This window comes from Macrobrachium rosenbergii, chromosome 32 (assembly GCF_040412425.1).
Source record: "Macrobrachium rosenbergii isolate ZJJX-2024 chromosome 32, ASM4041242v1, whole genome shotgun sequence".
Taxonomy (NCBI): domain Eukaryota; kingdom Metazoa; phylum Arthropoda; class Malacostraca; order Decapoda; family Palaemonidae; genus Macrobrachium; species Macrobrachium rosenbergii.
The window spans coordinates 5,726,625-5,751,624 of NC_089772.1; the positions used below are offsets into that span (position 1 = coordinate 5,726,625).

General features: G+C 37.1%; 1 protein-coding gene across 3 annotated transcripts in view; it reads left to right on the forward strand.

Moving 5' to 3' along the window:
- Positions 1 to 25,000, forward strand: part of LOC136855625 (zinc finger protein 385D-like) — a 1,128,591-nt gene that overhangs the window by 397,569 nt on the left and 706,022 nt on the right. For 2 of the 3 annotated variants that reach the window (XM_067132760.1, XM_067132764.1), the window contains exons 7-8: positions 20,665 to 20,913; positions 21,580 to 21,672. The gene's annotated coding sequence lies outside the window, so the exon portion shown is untranslated. Of the gene's footprint in view, positions 1 to 20,664; positions 20,914 to 21,254; positions 21,356 to 21,579; positions 21,673 to 25,000 lie in introns of all 3 variants that reach the window. The other variant, XM_067132759.1, reaches the window with a different exon arrangement.

Below are 25,000 nucleotides of genomic sequence, written 5' to 3' on the forward strand. Positions count from 1 at the left end.
TCTTCTTCTTCTTCTTCTTCTTCTTCTTCTTCTTCTTCTTCTTCTTCTTCTTCTTCTTCTTCTTCTTCTTCTTTCGAGTGAAAGTTATCCATGGAATCATCTCTCTATCTTCCCTCATGTTTCCTTGAACTCTTGGATGGACGCATGTACTGACTGCCTGGAATTTGACAGACCAGCAGAAAGTCTTTATATCTCCAGTGACCTCAAAATCAACTTCCACGTTGTTTATCTGAATTTCAATTTCTTGTTAGTCACTTCTTCGATACAAACAAATTCATGCTTTTTAATCCAACCATTCTATAAATGGATATGCCATCTGAGACGTACATTTTGTAATAATCACCAACAACTACTACTAATGCTTGATTCAGAAGTCTTTTGTAAACAGTTGCTTGCTATTAAGATTCCGCAGGGGAAGCTGGTGGTACTTGAATAAACAGTTATACAGTACCTTCGTGAATAACGATGGAATTTGTTACACCATGAAAAGGTAAAGCGGAAGTTCCTCGTATATTTTAAGAGAAATTGTATGGAAATTCCTTCGAAAATGAGAAATGAAAGAGAAAAACAAGGATCTTATGATATTATTATTATTATTATTATTATTATTATTATTATTATTATTATTATTATTATTATTATTATTATTAGTAGTAGTAGTAGTAGTAGTAGTAGTAGTAGTAGTAAAGAAAATAACGCACGGAAATGAATACGCTAGGGAAATTAACCAATAAACAGCTTCCTATGGAGATATCTGATCGTACTATAATATGTCCGAACATATAGTTAAAGTCAGTTCGTTAGTAATTCTCTAAAGTAATTATAGCTTCCCTTTTTTCACACGAGGTGAAGTAATTTATCCAAGCAAATTGCTGGCCGTAAACCCTCATTACGTGCCTCATTACGTGTGTTTAAATCAGTTTCCATGTCGACTTGACATTATAATTCGTACTTGGCATTCTTAGAGCGTACCTTCTTTTAAGGACACCTTCGCATTGTAAAGCTGACCCTGGCGAATTTGTATACAGTAGATGCATAGATGGCTGGCATGTATCACGCTCGTCACTAGAAGAGAATTATATCAGTCGACTTTCTCGATTAGTAACAAACCGGTCATTAAAAAAGAGAAAGGTTTCAAAGGCATATCAGTTTTGGCTTTATGATTCATATTCTGTATTAGCTTGTTGGCGCGCGCTACGCCCACTGGAACCCGGCGCTTCTGTCTCCCCTACCCTCCAGATCCCCTACCTACCCCGCCACCAATCGGAGCGGACAAACAGATTTGCAGGAGGAGGATGGATGTCTCCCCTACCCTTCCGTTCCCCTACCCACCCCGCCCCCATCCGGGGCGGACAAACAGGTTTCCAGAAGGAGGGTGGATATTTCCTCTACCCTCCCGTTCCCCTACCTGTCCCGCCCCACCAACCGGGACGGACAAACCGGTTTGCAGGGGGTGGATGGCTGTGTCATGTCTTCCCTATCGTCACCCGGGGGAGGACAAACACGATCCACTCAGATTTTATTATTACAGAATATTCTGTATGCATGCGTGATGCGCTCGTGCGTATTTCATCTCAGGGGAAATTCAGTACGGATATTCTGGAATGCATAAACATGTCTCCATTTCATAAATGTTTATGTAATGGCTTTATGGGGAGACTGTACCCTGGGGCTGTGTTTAGCTTTAAGGTGATTTTCTGGTTAGATGCTCCGTCGTTGTTGTGACGCATTCATCAGAAAACACACACTGCTTTTAACATGCCTGCCGGAGGGTTGAAAGCTTAAATTGTTATTTCATCTATTTTGAAACCGAATCTGATTATGGCTGAGAACTGAAGCTGTGTTTGAAATTTAGTTGTCATAAGTATTTTTCAGACTTAAATGTGTGAATTCCTTGTCTCTGTTCAAGGATGTTGAAATTCATAGTTCACGAGTCCATGCACTCAAATATGGGAACAAAATTAACAAATGACATTGAATACCAATGTATACGTAAGTTTTGGAATAAGGTCAGAATGGTACAGGCAGATATAAAACGAATCCATGATAATAGCCAATTTTAGGTTGATAATTGTGGAGAGAGAAAGGTAACCAAAATATAGAGGGAATGAAGGGAAGAATATTTTATCAATGATATATCAACTGCTTAGGTAACATTACAAATATAAAAGAAAGAGAGGAGACTAACTTACCTCAGGCTGCATTTAAAAAGATCAGTTTGGAAAATAAGTGAATTATATTGATCAAACTGAGGTTGAGCTTGAGATAACGATAACATTAACATAAAATGGTTCATTGATTACGTCACTGACCGCGTCTAAGGCCAGATTTCGTCCATTAAAATGCAACCTTGCATGAAGCGAGCAATGAAATAAAATCCACATTCTTTAGGATATGTCTTTCGTAGTTAAAGATTTTAATCAAATACAATTAGTTTCTTATTACTGGCAAAAACAGGTTTTTTCTTCCTACATTTTTTATATCCTAAACCTCATCAATTTCTTTTTCGCCCACCTACCCCCCTTTCTTTATTTGGTTTAATATGCCCATCGGTCTTTCCGATAAAATAACATATGACGACTTCCTCCCAAAAGTTAATTTGCTATTTATGAAAATTTAATTGTCACAGTAATGAAAATTTAATTGTCAGAGTCCCGAATATATAATATCAGTGGCATCATCCAAATTGTATTAACTAATATATATAAAAAAAGTCTATTATGCATCCAGGTATAGATTGATACTGCATAATAAAATAAGGTGCATTCATTTAATTATATATATGTACACATATATACATATATATACTGTACATATATATATTTATGTATATATATCTCTATTGTATATATAAATATATATTTATTTATTATATCTATTATGTATTATATATATGTGTGTGTGCCTGTATGTATGTTTGTCTGTGTGATCTTGTGTAAAGTAAAACAGTTAAGATGATATAGTTTTATACATATATGTATATGTATATATATTATATAGATATATGTATATATATATATATTTATATATATGTATATACATATATAAGTATGTACATACATATATAATATATATATATATATATATATATATATATATATATATATATATATATATATATATATATATATATGGATGAGAGAATCACTTTTATAGGTATAGTTTGGTGCAAAAATACTTCTAAAAGGAGGGAGGGGAATGTGGAAAGGGAAGAATTTTATACTCTCTCTCTCTCTCTCTCTCTCTCTCTCTCTCTCTCTCTCTCTCTCTCTCTCTCTCTCTACATTATTGGCCTTTTGTTTAAGATCAGGAATATTCAAAATTTAACACGCTGGCTCAACACCTGACCGTTTGCTGAGCAATAATTTTTGATGTTCGCGCCATCCACCATTTCACTCCTACGAGTTTTGAATTAGATCCGTGCGTCATATGCTGTTTCCTGAGCTATGCCGTGCTCTAAGAACAGACGAGTGTTGTGTGTGTAGACTAACAACATAACAGACTGAGCAAATTTTCTTACCCCAGACTTCGTTCAATTACAATTTTGTCTCTCAACAAACGCCACAAAATTCTAATTCCCGGTTCAACCCGTGAGTTTCAATTCACTTACTAAACTTTTATCGAGGAGAGTTTACTGTACATAAATAAAAAGTACGTATATAGAATAATGTTAAAAAAACAAGTAAAACATGCGCCGAAGTTTCTTCGTCGCAATCGAGTTTTCTGTACAGCGTATAATGCTTTATGAAACTCTCAGCCGCGGTCCATGAAACTGTCAACCACTGCCCGGTAGTGGCCTGTGTCGTTGGCACATATAGCGGTGCCAGACGCACGATCATGGCTGACTTTAACCTTAAATAAAATAAAAACTACTGAGGATAGAGGGCTGCAATTTGGTATGTTAGATGATTGGAGGGTGGATGATCAACATACCAATTGCAGCCCTCTAGCCTCAGTAGTTTTTAAGATCTGATGGCGGACGGACAGACTAAACCATCTCTGTGGGATATGATGACAAAAACGGATTAATGCATTTTTCGTTGCTTCAGATTGAGCCAGCAATACATTAGCAAGGACGCTTGTTCCTAAAGAGGCCCGTAATTTTATTAGAGAGGGCATGATGGCAAAAATGTGACGTTGTCGGACGGCAGAGTCGTTCCAAGGGTCACCTTCGAGTTCTCGTTGTCTTACCATGAAGTCTGTTGTCCCTTGGGTGGAGAGGTGTCGCGCAAAACTGTCTGCTCAACGCAGTGGTTCAGGTTTTGTTGCCGCAGCCTTGCCGATAGCCGAGGTGCTGTGGGAATGCTATCAGTGCCGTAGGGTGACTTTGTTGTGGCATAAAAATTGAAGTCGGTGTTGGTAAGAGGAATGTCTCCTACGTGACATTCAGGGACGGTCTGAGACGCTATATGAGTTGTGCCTCGAAGATCCTCCGGCGGCGGTTGTTAGTTTCATTGTCAGTCATGTTGATAGGAGAAGAGAGGTATTTTCCTGACAGAATGGTGCCATGGGTCGCTTCCGGGTAACTCCTGATGGCACCATGTAGTACGCGGTGCTATATATAATCCTAAAGACTGTGCGGTCATCTTAACTCAGTTCCCGGAGCATCCTCGGACAAGGCATACTTTTGTCTCTTTTTAGGAGGCCGCAAACGAGTAGGGAGGGATGTTGTTCACCAAGAGGCTTTCTGATCTTGTTCTTGTAATAAATGACACGACATGTGGTCTGAACCGTGTTGGAGGGGGACACCTCCAGTGGTAAGCGAGGTCTCACAGGCAAATTAACAACAGGTCACAAATGCGTCACCGTAACCAGACAACCCTTGGAACCAACTGGCCATCCGACGATTACTCTTTTATATACCAGCATGTCCTACCTCTTAAAATTACCGGTTGCTCTTGGGGCAAGAGCCCTTGCCAGTGTAATGCTGGCTTGATCTACAACAACAAAAAAATTCTTAATCTGTTGTTGTGAACGAGACAGGAAAAATCGCCAGCCTTACTCTTATGAAGGTTTTCTTCGTATTTTATATTTCCCACATAAACTCTCCTCAGTAAAAGAAAAGGAACAGCAAAACTTGTTCATACCCTACTTACGTAAGATTTACTTGATGAATATTGGGCAACCTTGCAGAAAAAGGGATAATATAAAAACTGAGAAAATTACATTTGAAATTAACTTCGTTGTTGCAGCCATGATTTATTACGAAGGGTCTACTTCCCTTGCAACATATTTTTATTATTATTATTATTATTATTATTATTATTATTATTATTATTATTATTATTATTATTATTATTATTATTATTATTATTATTATTATTATTATTATTATTATTATTATTTACAGAGAGAGAGAGAGAGAGAGAGAGAGAGAGAGAGAGAGAGAGAGAGAGAGAATTACAATGAATTATGAATTAACTGGGAAACAAATAAAAGAAAGGTCGGTGAATAATAAATATATAGACAGGCATCATTCAGAAATGAGCAAATTAGGCCAAGGGGAGCGAACACCGTTAAATTACCAAGATGTGAACAGTCATTTGTGGCAGTTTACTCATCATCTCAGCAGATGCGAAGCGTCCGATTGTATTTTGACATTTTGACGCAAGATGAGATATGTCCCTGGAACACGTGAAAATAATTATACCTATGAAGTTAGAGTGTCAGATGTTCTATGCTGAAATTAACCCACATACGAAGGAATACCAGATCACACATAACACACACATATGACCTCACAATCACATGAATATGTTCAATCACAGATTCTCCAACAAACACAGATAGCCATTCATGTTTTTGATACGGAAAGAGAAAGAGAGCGACCGAGGCTCAGGTGGCATACAGAAGTTGTTAAACTTTTTTTAAGACCATCAAAAAAAGCAATTGAAATCGTCGTTGGCTCTTTCATTAAAAAAATGAAAAAAGGAGGAGGAACAGATATCCAGTCTCACTCTTGCAAACGTTGTTCACCTTCACGTTGCATTTTGTAGGTCCTCAGGGAAGAGTTGTGTTATTCTTAGTAAGTGCTATCAAACTCGAATAGATTTAGAGCAGAACTAATACTTAAGGAACATCTGATGCTATCAGCCTGTCATGGACATTCAGTCCCATAGAAATCTGCATATGGTTGCGACTTTAAGGTCATTTTAATGAAGACTTAATAGTACTGACTTATTTTTTCAGTCATGGCTTTTCCATTGTAAATAAATTGATACTTCCCTTTCCCCCCCTTCTTAATATATTTTTTAAAAATTCACAGATCATACTAAAGCTATAAGTTGCATATAGTGAATATTTCTCCTTTATGCAACTGCTAACGTGTATTAGTATAAACTGCGTTCTTTCATCTCCGTTTTGATAAACAGTTAACTAGTAACATTGTATTTTCTTGACATTCATTTCTGACAAAGAACAGACTATTTCAAATTTCTTAATCTTTTTTCTGCTGTTTATGGAAAGAAGAACCTGCAATGAAAAAGGTATTCATCTCTCCAAATAGGATATACGTTTCTGAAGAGAACTAGAGAAAACAACTTTGCATTGCGGAAACAAAGAACATTTGTCAATAAATTTTCAGACTCGAGTATTTATTGTGGACAAACATTTACTGTCGATACACATACACATAAAATTAATCAATTTCTGTTAAATATAACACCGAGATGTCGATTAAGAACTACATCTCGGTGTTGTTTTTAACAGAAATTGATTAATTTTATGTGTATATGTATCGACAGTAAATGTTTGTTCACAATAAAGATTCGAGTCGGAAAATTTATTGACAAATTATCTTTGTTCCCGAAATGGAAACGTTTCTCTAGTTCTCTTCGGAAGCGTATCTCCTATTTGGTGAGATGAATACCTTTTTATTCTAGCGAATCATTGAGACATCACTATCACCCTCTAATTATCCGCCTCTATGCCAAATGGTCACCTAGAAGTTAAATGTCATCAAATTATTTAGCAGATAACAAGAGTTTACTTCTACTTTTCTGCTCCATTTCACACACACAAGTTCAGGGTACGGTTATTTCTTCCTTTTGCAGCACAGACCAGCTCTTACGGTTCCTTCTCCGCGCCACCCACGAAAAAAAGCGCTGACATAAATCTTGGGGCTAAGTGCGTGTTCTCGCTCTATTTATGCAAAGAGGTCGCTCGAAAATCCAATATCAATTACTCGTACCCTTGAACGCCAGACTGCTACGACCTAAACAAGCAATTTAAATTCAGCGAAGAAGAAGAAAGAATAGTCGATTCAGTATTTCTCGAGAGCCCCCTCTACGTTGCAACAAAGGAAAGAAGAAGAAGCTGATTGGTTCGAGAAGTTCGAGATTCCTCGAGAGCTCTGTGTTGCAACAGAGCAAGACCTTGATTGATTAAAGAGGTCAAAGTAGTCGATGCGTTATTTCTCGAGAGACTTCTCAGAGCAAGGCACTGACTGGCTGAAGAAGTTGAGTCTTCCTCGCGAGGTCCTTGTAGCAACAACACTATGATACGGATTGGTTAGAAAAAGTGGAAAATAAATTTATAGAATCCTTTGTTTGGTTAAATCAAGATTCTGATTAGTTAAAGAAAATGAAAGACATATGTCATCACTCAAAGAATTTAAATATTTCTTAATCTTCTCAATTGCTACAAAGGAAAACGTAAGTAGATCACACGATTTAAAAAAAAAGAAGAAAAAAATGAACTGTATTAATAAAGCAAGACACTGAGTGTTTAAAGAAATTAAAAATTCCTAAGAACTCATATTTCACATAGTGAAGACGATGACTTTATTACAGGAAGTTAACAGATCAACAAATTACTTTACAACATAGCAAGATCAAGAGACGGAGTGTCTAAAGAATTGAAAGATTTCTCGGCAATCCTGTGTTACAACAATGGAAAGCGCTAATAGGAAGGGAAAAACTTCCCAGGATTCCTGTGTTGCAATACTACTGTACAAGAAACTGATCGGTTAAAGAAGTAAACTATTCTTCAAAAACTTTGCATTCAAAATGGCTGGCTGTTAGTATTTTTATATGTATGGGGCTTCAAGAACCTTACTTCTTAAGTAAGCAAGGGATCCTCAAGAACCTTGTATTACAGCAAAAAAAGACGCATGCCAGTAATTTATCGACAACGATTCATCAAAGTATATAATCAAGAATATATCTCCTAAGTAATGTTAGGTGATGGGAACTCATGCTCTCAAAGCAGCAACCGATGTCTTTGAGACTAATCGTGATTTGTGAGTTAGAGACACCATAATGAAATGATGCATTTATAGCTTTGTTTTTTATTCATAGCGTGTGCAATCGATGATTTAGTTGTTTCGTTAGCCGGCAAAGTTATTAATGATAGGATGACATTTTGGATATCCATCACGATACTGCAAGACTAGATTATGTTTAAATATGCATTTACTGTACATCTGTATGAAGATGTATTTACATGGGCCAGTTGTATGAAGATGCATTTACATGGGCCAGTTGTATGAAGATGTATTTACATGGGCCAGTTGTATGAAGATGTATTTACATGGGCCAGTTGTATGAAGATGTATTTACATGGGCCAGTTGTATGAAGATGTATTTACATGGGCCAATGGTATTGGCTGCCAATATTTACCGTTAGCAAAAAACAGCACTAGGAGAGTTGCTTTAAGCGAAATAGCATACGAGGAAAGAGGCATATTTTCAGATTCATTAAAATCCATCAAAGCAATTGGAAACAAACGCTTGTGCGTCTTGTTATCTGTATAACGCAGAGAAAACCGCTGCATAGGGAGGGAGGACCCTAGGAAAGGTCACAGTTGCTGCGAGAGAAAAAGTTATTAGTTTCAGTAAGTATCCTTTCAAGTGTTGGACATTTAACCGCTTAAGCCGACAACAAGACTCTGAAAATATGAAGAAAATTTTATCCGGCCCTGAAGAAGAAAAGCGACGCAAGAAGAGAATTTCTTCCCCGCAACTCTGGCGAGTTTGCTTATCTGTCAGGCTATATCTCAGGCATCTCAAGTAGATTCTGACTGAGTAAGAGAGAATTCCAGGCCAGAGAAATGAGGGGGATAAAACCAACATCCAGTTCATATAGAGAAGAGCGATGAAGGGAGTATTGTTAGTGAGTTAGTCACCATTCATGTCTCTGAACTTCTGTTTTTTTTTATTGTGAGAAAGAACAGAACAAGTTGCTCAGCTGGACGAGAGGGATTATCATTATTATTATTATTATTATTATTATTATTATTATTATTATTATTATTTCATTAGACGAAACCTATTCACATGGAACAAGCACACAGAGGCCACTGACTTGAAATTCAAGCTTCCAAACAATGTTGATTTCAACCTCTCACCGCAGACCCAACACTGCAACGGTAACTGATCACGATACAGAGCCAGCAATTTTTTATCGCCCTGGGGGAGACGCGAACCCACGACATCTGAGTGGCATTCCACGACACTAACCACTATACCAGCGGTTCAGTTATATGTAAAGGTAAGGAAGAAAAGAAAAGACGACGGTAAAAGGGGGGATAGAACCAGTTGTTAGTTTAGAGACCATTCATCTCCACCATCTTTAGTCTTTAATGCCTCTCCCGTGTCAATAACATCTATGCTGTGTGATTAACTGCGCTCAGAAACTCTCACTGAAAAATACCGTGTTAATATCGGATGCGAACCTGAAAAGAACTCATCGTCTAAAGCCATTATTGCGCATGGAATGAATCTCTCTCTCTCTCTCTCTCTCTCTCTCTGCCTGTGAAACGTATCTGAATCACTGTTTTCTTCGACTGCATGATCAATATCAAAATTTTGATGGAACAATAAATGAATTATGCCTTTAAAGCATGTATTTCCCTTTCCGGTGTCATATCCTAGGAAATAGAATAAAAATTACTTGCATAAGAGATAAGATATATCGTAATAGAAATTTTAAATCGAAACTCCAATTCTAAGATCAAACCAATAAATTCATTTCAAACAGATTTATATTCTGTGCGAGTCAGTGCATGAAATGATGTGTTGTAGAAAATAAGTGTTACAACTAATGTTCTTTCCAGGCTGAAAGGTGAGGTTGCCGATCTGGATTTGATGAAAGCGTTGCAAGCTTTATGCTCAACACCGACAACATTTAGACAGTCGTGTTAAAAAACCTGTCTTTAATACTAAAGTTACTGGGTACGATCGTCCGTAACATATCAATATAAAATGATTCCCAGTCTAAATAAGGCTGCGCAGTATTGGTACTACACAAGATACAAAGCCGTGAAAACGTAATGTAGCTTCTAGGCAACAAGGTTAATGAATCCCAGCCGATGTAAATTCATTGTTCTTGTACACTGTTTGTTTTCTTCTATTTCTTTTTTTTAATGTCGGGTGGAGTGTCACTGTTGGGCTGAACCGATTACTTGAGGTTGAATTGCCGGTTGGCTTGGTTCAGTAGTGAACAAAATAGCAAACAGACCATGCTCCATGGCTTTAGAAAAAGTCTTTCTCTTCACACATGCCGAAAAGTCTGGGTATGGTGGTTCAGAGGCTATTGTTGCCAGTGACTACACGGGACTAGTAACAGCAGTAGAATCATTTCAATGTTGCACTATAAACTAATTCAACGAGAACACGGAGTTACTTTTCTAGACACTTGCATAGTTTTCCAGAAAGATTTGATTCACCCTGCCGGTGAAAATTGGAGGGAGGTAAAGTAAAAGAAGATGGACGATGGCATGGTACAAAGAACAATTACTGTCGCCTACAGCGTAACACGAAGGCACTCGGTCAACGAAGAAATCATTTAGTCTCTTCCTGGGATGGAAAACATTCCAGTAACATTGAAGCTCGTGTCTATACCGATTCTTAAGATATGCTGCTTTAGACGGTACGGTACCAAGAACAGGTGCTGGTTGAGAAACCAAGTAACAATAATGATATTAATACCAACATCCAAAAGTTTTGGGGACGATTATCTGATTTACTTAATCAACAAGAAATTGCCTTATTATAATGGAGTGCCCCTTGAACATAAATCATCCTCATAAGGTCAGACAAGATTAAGATATCATTACAGGTTTCAAGGTCACCTTGCGACCCGGAATGTCACCTGAGGGAAATGCCACGCGTCATTTGCCCCACTTTTTGAGGAGGCTGGTCGATGCTGATGAGTTTAGAAGCGATAAGTTACCGGCATAACGATTTTAAGTCAGACCTGATATATTGCTGTCCTGCTCTTTTCTAATTTAAGAAGTGGTCATAAAAATGTCTTATATGAAACATGATGATGAGGAATTTTTGCTTGGATGTGATTTTACTGACTGCCGATCGAAAATGGTGTCTGGGTTTCGTACCTTCGTTTGGGAGGTCATTTCCTCCAATATAGTTTCCTCGTCATTTTTCATGCTCCCTAATTTCTTTCTCATTACCCTACATTTATGGACTGACACATCATTTTTCACACCATTTTGCATTTTAGGTGAACCTTGAGATCATTTGCCACTAGAGCTGAGATAATATAAAAAAAAATTATAATCTTACAATTTTCTATTTCCACTCGTTCTGTATTTTTGTTATTTTCGTTATAACTTATATCAATCATCTCTTCCTTACTGCTGGATGATTTGCTGAAATATTCGCTCAAAACCTGTGGGTGTTTGAGCGTCATTATATGGTCAAATAGTTGTTTAAGAATAATAAACAAGTTAAAAAATGCGCCGAAGAAACCGGCGCAGTCGAGTTTTCTGTACAGCGTATAATGCCGTATGAAAGTCAAAACCACGACCCATGAAACTCTCAGCCGCGGCCCATAAAACTTTCAGCCACATCCCGGTGGTGGCCTGTGTTGTTGGCACAGACGTACGATCATGGCTAACTTTAGCCTTAAATTAAATAAAAGTTACTGAGGCTAAAGGGCTATAATTTGGTACGTTTGATGATTGGAGGACGGATAATCATTATACCAATTTGCAGCCCTTTAGCCTCAGTGGTTTTTAAGATCAAAGGGCGGACAGAAAAAGTGCGGAGGGACAGACAAATAGCCACCTCAATTGTTCTCTTTTGTAGAAAACTAAAATTAACTTCATTTACTTCAATAATTAACACGAGTTCAGACTCGTGCAGAGAAGAGCATAGTAATCATTTTCGGATTTTCATGCTGCATGTCATAACTTTGAATTACAAAAAATCAGTTTATGGATTACAAGGCACAATTCAAATGTGATTCTGACGTTAAACTTTACGAGTTTGAATTCACATTCTGTTAATGGATTGTAAGAAGTGATTCCTATCAAATTTTGATGATTCAGTTCACAAGCCTCAGTTGACCGACTCGGTTTATGGACTGCAAGACACAGTACAAATATAACTTTGATGTTACAATTCACGAATTCGAATTACAGGCTATTTATGAATTACAAGACGAAATTCAGATGGATTTTAATTTTTTTAAGTCATAGGTTTGAATTAATAGAATTGTTCAAGTCACACTGGAAATGTGGTACTGACGTTTCATTTCACGAGTTTGAATTCATATAGTATTTATGGACTACAAGCTTTTTCATTTCACAAGATTGAATTCAAAGAATCTTTTATGGCATGCAAGACTCAATTCAAATATAGTTTTGATATTTCAGCTGACGAGTCTGAATTAATGTAATCGATTTATGTACAGCAAGAACCTGTGGAATACTGTTTTGATGTTATAGTTCAGATGTTTAAATTCACATACTATTTATGGATTTTGAATTAAATTTTTAATTCACAAGTTTGAATTCATAAAATCGTTTAATGGATTACAACACGATTCCAGCATTGTTTTGATGTCACAGTCTGCAAGTTGAAATTCACATGATATTTATGGATTACAAGACATAATTCAGATGCAGATTTGATGTTACATTTCGAAAGTTTGAATTCGCAGAATCTGTTTATAAACTACAGTTCTATATAGATACAAGTTAAATATAGTTTTGATGTTATGGTTCAGGAGTTTGAATTTACAAGCTATTTATGGATTACAAGGCGTAATTTACTTACAATTTTGATGTTTCAGTTCAAAAGTTTGAATTCACAGAATCTGTTTATAGATTACAATTCTATATAGATAAAAGTCAAATAAGGTTTTAACGTTATGGTCCGGGAGTTTGAATTCACATGCTATTTATGGATTACAAGACATAATTCAGATGCAAATTTGATTTTTCAATTCAAAAGTTTGAATTCGCAGAATCTGTTTATAAACTACAGTTCTGTATACTGTAGATAAAAGTCAAATACGATTTTAACATTATGGTCCAGGAGTTTGAATTCACATGCTATTTATGGATTACAAGACATAATTCAGATGCAAATTTGATGTTTCAATTCAAAAGTTTGAATTCGCAGAATTCAAAATTTTGTCTGTCTGTTTGTCTCTTTCTCTTTCCCTTTGTATCTTTATCATTGAATTTTTTCTTACTTTAGACGTTCAGTTCTGAGTTCTAAGGTCTGGTTGGCTGTATGATGCATTCCTTAGAACTCAGTATAGTGAATTAATATTAGAAGATGTTCCTAACTCCTTTAATACTCCTCGTAGGATAAGTATAGATGGGACACGGGGGACCAAGGTAAGAAAGGATGGGAAGAAAACTCTCATGGGAAGATAGGTTTAGCTTGAGAGGGATTACTGGCACGAGATCACTCAAGATGCTGACGCTAACGAAGACAGTTTTATCTAATTACTTGAGGTTACTCAAAGTTCGTGATTTTTTTGCGACTCTTTGGAAATAATGCATGTATCTATAGAATGCATTAGAAATTATGTGGCTGCTTCAGTTTTCCCTGAATCCCATGTAGTATCCCTTTTTAGTTTTCTGTAAAAGAAAACTATTGTGCCGGCTTTGTCTGTCCGTCCGCATTTTTTCTGTCCACCTCAGATTTTAAAAACTACTGAGGCTAGAGGGTAAATTGGTATGTTGATCATTCACCCTCCAATCATCAAACATACCAAATTGCAGCCCTCTAGCCTCAGTAGTTTTTCTTTAATTGAAATTTAAAGTTAGCCATGATCGTGCATCTGACACCGCTATAGGACAGGCCACCACCTGGCCGTGGCTGAAAGTTTCATGGGCCGTGGCTCATACAGCGTTATATGCTGCACAGAAAACTCGAATACGTCGAAGAGACTTGTGTGCATTTTTTACTGGTTTTGAACCGGTCTCTTTTTTTCTTCCTCCCCACAAGAGGGGGTTATTTCTTCCTCAGAGACTAAGAGGCCCGGTATATCAGTTTTTCAGATTATTTTCGTATTCGAAGGGAAGGGTAAGGATCTGTTTTCTTTTCTGTTTGGAAAAAAACTTGAGTTGCAAACAACAAGTATAAGACCCAGATACATTGTCACACGATCCCGTCTTTGCACCAAGTAACCAATAGTGATAACCTAAAATGGGAAGTCACTCGTGGTTCTGTTTCTTTAACAGCATAAACGGGCCTGCGTGTCTTCAGTTACGCTCCAGTACATTATTGTTATCATCATGATTTTTATTGATATTACTGCTATTAATTTGTTCCTTATCATGTCTGGCGGCAAGGTGCCAAAAGTCGCCAGAAAACGCACTCGTGTGACAGCGTTCACCAAGGCTGCTCGGATCTTTCTAAGAGTGACCCCCAAGGGGTTTAACCCGGTATGTATCCAACTTTGTGGCGTGTTATTACAAGCCCGTTGGGGATTACCGTAGAAACATAAACAAAAGACTGTAAATATCATAAAGATAATGACCCCAAAGAAATATTAGTCCTAGATAACGGCCCCCCAGAACTTTACTGGGGGCCACTCTCTAGGAAAGATTCAGTTACTCAGATTTTTTTTTGCTCTAACGTCTTGATTTTCTTCCGTGGCGTTAATGACCAAAGTCTTGGGGACGCCATAGAACATCAATCAGTCGATAAATATTTTCCCCTTCTCTCACGTTTTGTTTGGCTTTGCGTCTCATGGGAATAACCTCCGGCAAAATAACGGGCACAGAATTAAGTTAATTTCAACCAATTTTTCAAATAACGTTATCAACGAATATTTCATTGTTTAATATTCTTGGAGGTCTCATGATAATTTTCACCTTAACTGAGCAAAGAATATGAAGACAAATTTGCTTGAATCGAGCTAGTCTTCTTTCTCAGTCAGGATAGGAATAATCCTGCGAGAAGTTAGAAGATTTTCTTTGTCATAACTGACTTTTATTCTCCAAGGATTCTTTTCCCTTCTCTGTTCATTTTTAGAACTCGCTCTTTAAATTTGAAAGAACTGTTCAAATAAAATTCCTCATGAATCGCCTGTCAACCACCTTTAAGCAATTACATTCTCTCTTACTTTCCACGATTCTATATTAGGCTCCATTAACGATTCCTTATCCTATGATTGATTTCATGTATTCTGGCGTAACTTAATCTCTTTTCGGAGGAGACGTTTTCTCTCGATGAGCTTTAACTCTTTTTCCTCTGCATTTCTTTTTCTTCCTTCATTCAAAAATCAATTCATGAAATCGTATGAAAACTCCTTTCTTCAAAAACGACTATTTTCATTGCAGCAATAATAAGCGCCTAATATACACGATGTAAATGTAAAGGGCACGATGCTAAAGATCATATTAGAATTAAATTCCAGTAGGGTATGTCTGCTAAAGAAGTCTTTGGGATAAATGATTGCAAAAGAGCTCTCACACGCATACGCATAAAGTGAAAGGTTTATGTGAGCACTTGCGCACCCACACTCTAGCACCCCCGGCGTGGTTATGAGTTGTAAGCACGAGGATATCATTAAATTCTTTTTCTTCTCGTGCAACGCCATAAAGCCGCCGTTTTTTCTATCATAAATATTATCGTCATAGGCTGAAGCTGACAGCCTAATTTCTCATCCATTTTTCATAATCTTACATTCCGGCTAATTGAAAGAAACTAATGAGTTTAATGACTAACTCTGTCTCATCAATTACCCAGTGACAGATACAATAGGTATTTTTTTGCTTATGAAAATGAGAGAGCAATTTAAGTGAAAAATATATTTTTCAGACCAGTCATAATGATTAAGCTCCATATTCAGAAATAGTTCACCATGTTTTCCGTAGTGGTAACCTGTCTCTCTCTCTCTCTCTCTCTCTCTCTCTCTCTCTCTCTCTCTCTCTCTCTCTCACACACACACACACACACACACACACACACACACACACACACACACACACACACACACAAGCACACATGCATTTTGCGACATAAAGATTTTCAGTTCTATTTTCACTAACTCCCTGATCCGTGTTTTATAGAAGTTACTTCGTTGCAAAACTACTTCCTGTGATCTAAATATTGCAACCAATGACCTCATTGGTTGCAACTCATCCAAAAGGAACATTAACAAGTGGGTATTTTCATAACTCATGGTCAGTTGGTAGCTCCCTTGCCTTTCATTTGAGAGTCCTGGACTCGATGTGGATGTGAGTTAGATATTTATTTCTATAGCCCACATGAGTATGAGTTCATCATTTCCAAGAAAATCATTGTTATTTGTAAAATGAGAACGCACGTGACCAGACAAAAAATGTCATTACCTTCCTGATTATTTTTCAGCAGATTGGGATGCCCATATATTGAAACAGAAAGGAACCAAAATAAGGAAATTATTGTGTAACCGATCTGCAATAACAGTTGTATAAATCGGTAAGTAAATAAGCAAATATCCACACATAGAGATAAAGTAACATTTATATAAAATGCAGATAGATTAAAGAGCTCTCTTGTTTCCTAAAGACGACATGTCACCAACAAAGTCACATGAAATAAAATACTTCCATGCAGAGGACAGCCCACGTTCGGTTTCAGCTTGTTTCGCGCGGTCTTTCTCCACATAACTACATCAAGTTTACGGATAATCCTTGTAATTTGGAGGATTATTCATGTGAAATGAAAATAGCTATGTTGTACAGAAGGTACTTGATATATTTCTTGTATAATGTTCATCCCACTGTACAGGAGAAAATAATTACATTTGCATATTTGTTTTCTTGTCCAACTTCCTTTTGTGTTTTAGTTCCTTAAATGGTACAATTACATTACGTTCGTAATGGTATTATAAATGTAATTGCGACGGTTTGATTCTCCCTTTTTCATTCAAACCAAAGGCTACACTCGGAGCTTTCTTTGTCTTGCCAATCAAGGCCCAGACTTCAAAACAGACCAGCCTCACGCTTCAGGCTCTCTTTCTCTTACCAAAGACGGCCTAGACTTGAGGCTCTCTTTCTCTCTCCAAAGGTCCCGGCTTCAAGCTCCATTTCCCTCACCAATCATATGCCTAGACATTGAAGATCCCTTCATTTCAACAATCAAAGTCTCCCGTCTCAGGTTCCCTCTCTTTTATTCTCATCAGTTAAATGCTCCAACTTTAGGCTCCCTCTCTGTCGCCAGTGAAAATTCCATGCTTCAGGTTCCCTTTCTCTCTTCAGTCGAAGATCCCTACTTGAAGTTCCTTTTCTCTCACTTGAGGCTCACTTTCTCTTACAAGTCAAGGGTTCAAACTTGAAGTTCCAATTTTCTAACCCATCAAAGGCCCAGATTTGAAGCTCCCTTTCTCTTATCAGTCAAAGATCTGACTTGAAGAAGCGTACTTACTTTCACAAATCAAATGCCCAAACTTGAAGCTGTCTCTCATCAGTGAAAGGCTCCACTTGAATCTCCCTTCGTCTCTCCAATCAAAGGTCTAGACTATGGGGATCCATTTCTCTCACCAGTCCAGGACATCGATTTGATGGGCCTTTTTTTCTATCACACGAATCAATGTCCCGTCTGACACCTTCCCATCGCCAATTAAATGCTTTGATGTAAAGCTCTCTCTTTCACCAGTCGTCTTGATGCTCTCTTTCTTTCACTAATCGACGGCATTCCCTACCTACAACCAATCAAAATCTCAGGCTTGAAGTTCTGTTTCCCTCCCCCGTGACTGGTTCTGTGTTTAAGATCCAACTCTTTCGCCAAAGAAAGGCTCCAGCTTAAAGCTGTCTCTCTCTCTCTCCAAAAAAGTCAGGTTGGCGCTGTTTTTCCCCAACCACCAGCTTGATGCTCTTTTTTCTCACTAAATAAAGTCCAAAAGTCCCTTTCTCTCACCAATCAAAGGTTCCAGGTTGTTTCATTTTTCTCACTAACAGTTCACAGCTTGAGACTCCCGTCCCAACACCATTCAAAAGTTCCTCTTAATGCTCTTTTTCTACTTCCAATCAAAGCGCCTGAATTACGCTCTCTCTCTCTCTCTCTCTCTCTCTCTCTCTCTCTCTCTCTCTCTCTCTCTCTCTCTCATTACACAAGGGCCCAGATGATATCGTTATTCATCCTTCTATATTTTTTTTTAATGCTAGACGGGTAAAAAAACTTGAAAACCCTGAATGAAGGTAGTGGAGGTGTTCTACAGCAATGCACAAAGGTCAGCAAAGAATCGTGGCAATGGGCAGAGGCTTTGATCTTTCTGTTAAAGAAAGCCAATTGTTGTCACCCTCTGTCGGGTCACATTAGCAGCAGCCCAGTTTCATGAACACAAAAGCAGATATTTAAAAAAAAAATGAGATCTCTATCTTTTCTTGGACCATGGGCATTGATATAATGATTTGAGAGATTCCAAGTTAATGCAAGGTGAACAGACACCCCATTCTTGGAATTCGGCACTGTATTATATTTGTTGGCTCGAATTTCAAAGGGAAAAATAATAAAAAATGAAAATATATGTAAGATCGCGAAGTGTCTCCCGCAAATTACTTCAATATTCACTCCAGCTCCACTTTTTTCCTTTCCTTTAATGCTTCAACTCCAACCCCTTTCGTTACTTGCTTTATCTCCCTTTTATCCTTAATTTCCTGTTCCATCTGTTCTCCTACTCCACTCCTCTTCCGGCCGAGATCACTCTTCTCTCCTTCCTTAGTCTGACCGCTTCCCTTTCCTGATCAGGTTTCCCTCTTTCCTTACTCCTTTCCCCCCTCCCCCTTTGCCTGCTCAATTTACTTATCTTTTTACATCCTGTCCTCAATCCATCAAACCTCCCCCCCCCCTTAAGTGAACCCCTTTCTTCCCTTTATTCAGGTAAACACAGTTTCTATTTCACTTTAACTCCTTCTTTATTCCAACTTCTTTCCTTTTAACTCTACTCCGCCTCTTTTTGTCCCATCTTTTCCCCGTCTCACTTTACCAATTTTTCATTCCTACTCTGCTCCTTTTTCCCTCAAACGCTTTCTGTGCTTTTATTTCATCCAGTCCCCTTCCCTTGACTACGATTCCATCCTCATCGTTCCGTCCTCTCTTGAGGTCCCCCCCCCACCCCACAACCCACAAGTTCCTCCGAACCATTTAGGAAATTTTAGGGCGACGGAGAAAAATTTATATCCTGGTGAGTAAGGGGTTAATTTTATGTTCCTATTACTCACTCAATGAATTGTTTTTTGGTTAAGAGAGTTCCTGCATTGAAACTGTCCTATGATTTTACATTAGTATTAAACTTTTTAATTTGTTATCCGAGAATGTCATGATTTTTTTTTATGTCGTAAATGTTTTCGTGGAAGCTGATGTGATTAAATTTGTTTAGTGTTTGAGAGCTTCTACAGTGAATGTTGTCTCATTTTTCCTGTTGTTTCATTATGAAATGTTAACCAAACTTTTGCCCGTGACTAAACAAACGCGATGAATATAAATTGAATATGCATTACAGGACTTACTTAGAGGTCTTTGAAACCGAGAAGGTCTGAAGTTGAGAGCAGAGAATTGTCCTCTTCTTTAGCGATATAAGCTCAGATAAAAAGCTTGCCTATGTACAAGGGTTTCAAATTATAGCCAAAATATGGAGCTAATGTTCACTAAATTGACGTGAAAAGAAAGGATAAAAGGGACATCGTTAATCAAATACATACAACCGACCTGAAAGCTGTATCTTGGCTCTTTTATATATTATTCACATATCAGGAACAGAAAAAAATGTAAGCTCGCCATTTTTTTTCACAACATACAAAAAGATGATATTGCTAAATTCCTTAGGTGTTGTGGAAATTTTCAATGGTTTCTTTTCACGCATATTAAGGAATCACATCACCTGCACAAATATGGTTGGATGGTTCAGATTTGGTTGAACTTACGTCAACACGTACCTTGCTAATCTGTCAAAGAAAATAAGAGCTAGTGTATATACTTGGACTCAGGCCAGCCAATGGGACGCTCGTTCATTGAGCAAGGGCTTAACGCATCTTCATCTAATCAGAAACAGCGAAAAGAAATTTGTATGTAACAACCGTAATGCGTTGTTCATGAAATTTGCAAGCATTAAGGAAAAAAGATAGTCATATATAATGACGTCAACCTGCCGGTCTTAATTATTGACAATCCATAGCCGGGAAGTTTAACGTTGTGAGTTTTCCCTGGAAGCAAGAAGGCTGTCTGGAAGCTTGTTTTAACGCTTGGACGGTTCGTGTTTCAAAATGGCAACGGTAAATGCATGCAGATTGTTCGTACTATGCTCTTAATCCTTCACCTTCGGATATGTGCAGTTCATCGGGGCCACCCATTAAGAAGAGCCCGAGTCTAGTCCCTTTAGCACGGCGCTTGGATAGGTAATAATTGTAGGTCATTGTCTGCTGTTTGCAGTGTTGATGAGAATTTATAAATAGAGAACCTGACATTCATTTTACAGGCGCTACCGTCTGCCACACCGGATTACTCCTAACTCGAGCAAAAGTTTGGAAGTTTTCTACTGACGGCGTAGTTGCTCTCCAGAGAACTGCACTGGTATAGTTTTCAAAATAGTCTTCAAGAATATAAGTCAAGTATACGTCACAACTAATCTGGGGAGGACGTCTCATTTTCGCGGCAGGACTAAGTCGACCGTTTGGTAAGGGAGGGCTGGCATTCTAAACCAAACTGAAACGAACATTCTCAACCAGTGAGTAATACTTCTGAGTTCTCAAAGTTTTAGTGCAGATATACTTAGGCTTAGATGTATTGTAAGTCTTTAAACTCCAACTTTAGTAGGGCAAATTGTATCAATTTATGTTATTCAAAGTATTAAGATTTTTGCCGTTATATGATGTTTTACAGGGACATCATTCAAAAGAAATCCAAATTGTTGTTGTAAAGTACGATTACGCTTGTTCATTCTAAAATAAGTTGAAAAAGTATTCTGAGAAAACTCATATCACTTTAAAAACTTGTGTTTTTCTACTCCGAGTATACCGGTGTTCATCGACGCTTATAGTTTACAGTATAAGTCTGCTTATTTTCCAGACTGAAGTTTGTTACTCAGCTGTTTGTCTCTCCTGGATTAAGCCGGCCTTACCACAGCACTCAGTTTAAACAGTACAGTTCAAACCTCCACGTTTGGCACGGTAAATAACAAAACAAAAAGCACTGCTTCGCATGTACACATAAATGCGTATAAATGGCTTAGAATTTTCACTTTATTCAGTAATTTGTAGAAGTCGTAAGATATTAACATTTTAGTATTATTTATGGAGCATATTAAGTTTCCGTAAGTAATAGGTTATATATTGTGTTGGATCGCAATGGATGTATTCAGCAGCTGTAGTTATTTTTTTTTTCTAATTTGCAGGAAAATCACTGGAACAGATTATGGACTGTTTTTGGCCTAAGGGGAACCATTTTCTCCTGGAATGAGCTGCCTTAATGTGCCCCGTGATTAAGGGTGAGTTTTTCAATAAGGTTATATAATCCTGTAGTCTTTAAACTATTTTTCTTGTCCCCAGTGAATCTGTGAGCATTTGGTAAAAAAGTACTATCAAAGGAAAATTACACATTCAGAGGGTAGTACGATTCACAGGGAAGTGTTTACTCTTGCATGGCTACTATCCTTGCAGGTATATGAAAATAATAGCATAGGCGGATGCTAGTCTGTACAAAAGTGGAAATATGTAAATACAAAAGTGGAAGTATGTAAGATGTAAATATTATTTTCTTTAATTCAAGCTTTCGGGCCACTCAACAGAAATGACTGGAAGGTAACAGAAGCAGCCTAAAATTTAGATCTGCCAAGGCAGTTAAGTGAAAACTCTAAAATGAAAGTTTTCATCCTCATGGAAAACTAGGCATAACTTACCTTACAACAGTATCTCTCCAATTAAGGATTTATGCATTGGTTCTATCGGAATACCAGTATTACATAATATGTAAATAAAGTGAATGAAGGGAGAAAAACTAAAGGCCATACCATTCGGCTGTAACCCATAAAAAAGGACAATATTGACAAATTTGCCAAATCCAGATATAGTAGTTGACAAGCTCTGGACATGACAAGAGTTTTGACTTTCTTTTTAAAATTACAGGCTACACAATCTTCAAGATTTTTTCCTGTTAGGTGTTCTAAAAACTTTACAACACTTCCTATGCCTAATGGTATAACGTGCTATCTTTTACTAACTACAATCATGTTTTTGCAATGTGAATGTGTGCATACCTTCACACAATACAAACCGATTCCATAAGAACACACTTGTCGACCAGTTGACTGATTGGACAAAAAAGTCAAGACCAAAAAGTCAAGAGTTATACTGCTATACAAAAACTTCTTCCAGTCAATATTTGAATAAACACCCATCTGACAGTACAGCATATAATTTCTGTTGGGTTACTTGTTGGTGCCTCGTACTGATGAATTAATGCTTAATGACTGGAAATGTAAATTTTGACTACAGTTCAGTATAGATTTTGTATATTTGTAAATCTTCAGTTGTACGTTAGATAAGCTATTCACGTTTTGTTTGCCATAACATTTTGAAGACTGGCCGTGATTGCGCAGATTAGGTTTGGAAACCTTTTATTTTCCAATGAAACCATACAGATACTAGCTCAGTTTCCTGAAGTTCAAGATTTCATTGTTCCCGCTATGCTCTAGATATCTTGATTTGCAATCATGAGCAAAATGCTGGGCATCTTTCAGTGGTTTTGTAAACGAATGTTTTATTTGTTTAATGGAAAATGTCGTACATTTTAGGGCGATTTTAAAAACACCACATTTAGATTTCACAAAATAACTTTTCCGTCTTGTGTCACCCAATTATTTTCTGAAAGGTCATTATGCGATCGTTGTTACTTTTTACAATAACGCAAGCCTGGGAAAAGATAGAGTGATACATACAGTTATGAAAACGGAGGATTCGGTGCATTTATTCAAGGATGTAACAAGTGAATTGTTATCTAGAGTATATTATATTTCATGATAAGCTCTAATACATCTTTGCCCAAGGGTTGGGGGCGGGGGACGGCGAATTAATCTATGAGTGAAAATGGTCGACGGGGTGGAATTGACAAATAAATGCTGTTTATACAAGGAGATCTGACCTGCTTAAGACTGCAGGGGCTGGAAAAGTCGTAGACAACGAAATCTAATTGCTTGGAGCATTTTTAATACTTCAGTGTGTGTGTCACTGAAATGGTTGAAGGCGGAAATCTGTTAAATCTCTCTCTCTCTCTCTCTCTCTCTCTAAATGTGCGTTTTTAAATCAATCGTAATTGGCTTCTGATTTTAAATTAATTACTCTTGAGAGAGAGAGAGAGAGAGAGAGAGAGAGAGAGAGAGAGAGAGAGAGAGAGGGTACCCTTTCAGTAATGCTAATGAAAGTCAAATAAGGAAGTAAAAAAGGTAAGATTATTTTTACGCAGTGCGTATGGACTGAATGGAACTTCGAGTGGTGTAAAAGTGAACAAGGTGAATGATCGTTAGTGCATAGCTTAATGCAAAACATCGTTATTTAACCTACGAGGAAAAAATGTTTTAATGAGGACTGTTAACTCGTAAGGCAAAACTAGAAAAGTTTGCACTGGTGAAGTTTACCCTTCTTCAGACTAAGAGATCATTTAAAAGATTATCCTCTGGTATAGAGATTTCCATCAACGACAAGTGTGTATATACTGTGTATATATATATATATATATATATATATATATATATATATATATATATATATATATATATATATATATATACTGTATATAATGCGTGTGTGTTATATATGAATTTTTATCACATCATCGTGTCATTTATATACATAAAAATTATGGTAGAAATGTCGTTTCATATCCAATTCGCTCTAACTTGGAAATAATACCGATGAGGAATTATACATATACGAGTACATATATATATATAGATAGATAGATAGATAGATATACATACATACTTACACACACACACATATAAACAGCCTCAATCAGAATAACAACCGGAGGAAGTGATTTGGGATGCTACAATGTTATTTTGTAAATGCTGACAGCGACGTATTCGCAGAGGTAAATGATGCAGCAAAAACCTTTTTACAAATTCAGTTTGATTTGGAGCGGAATAGAGTTCATGAAAGAGATACAAAAAAACAGAGTTCATTATGTGAATGCTGTGTCCTGTTTGGTGAAATTTGACAGAAATACTATACATTCTTATCTTCAGGGGTATACATGCAAGAATTAGACTTCAATTCTGAGGTCAAAGATTATGATATAGGTTAATGTATTCATAAGAAATGGTGGAAACTATTTAAAAGCCTGTAGTGAATACGTGAGATTAGATTAGAGTAACAGAAAATGAAAAAGATAAAAAAAGCTTCTGAAAATTCCAGAAAACTATATTAATGCATTGGAATAAGGGAAAGTAAAAAGGCAATTTGTTTCCAGCCTTAAATGTCTATATACCACATATTACTGAAACAATAAACAACTAACGCATTAAGGGGTTGTTTCCTCTAGAATTTTATTTTGCCTGGCATGCTAAGCATGACTGCACACTAAATGATTCATTTAGCTTTTTAAATAAACTAAAAGGTGTGGAATTACATGGAACTCATTTTGTGCCCAGTTTAGACATTTCCTCTCCTTAACCAACGATATTAAGAGTTAAACCAACCATCAATATTTTAGCATCCAAAACATGTAATAACAATGAAAATGTTACTGAGTTAAGAAGGAAGTAACTTGAAAATGTAATTTAAATGGCTGTTAATGACACTTTCCATTTGATACCAATA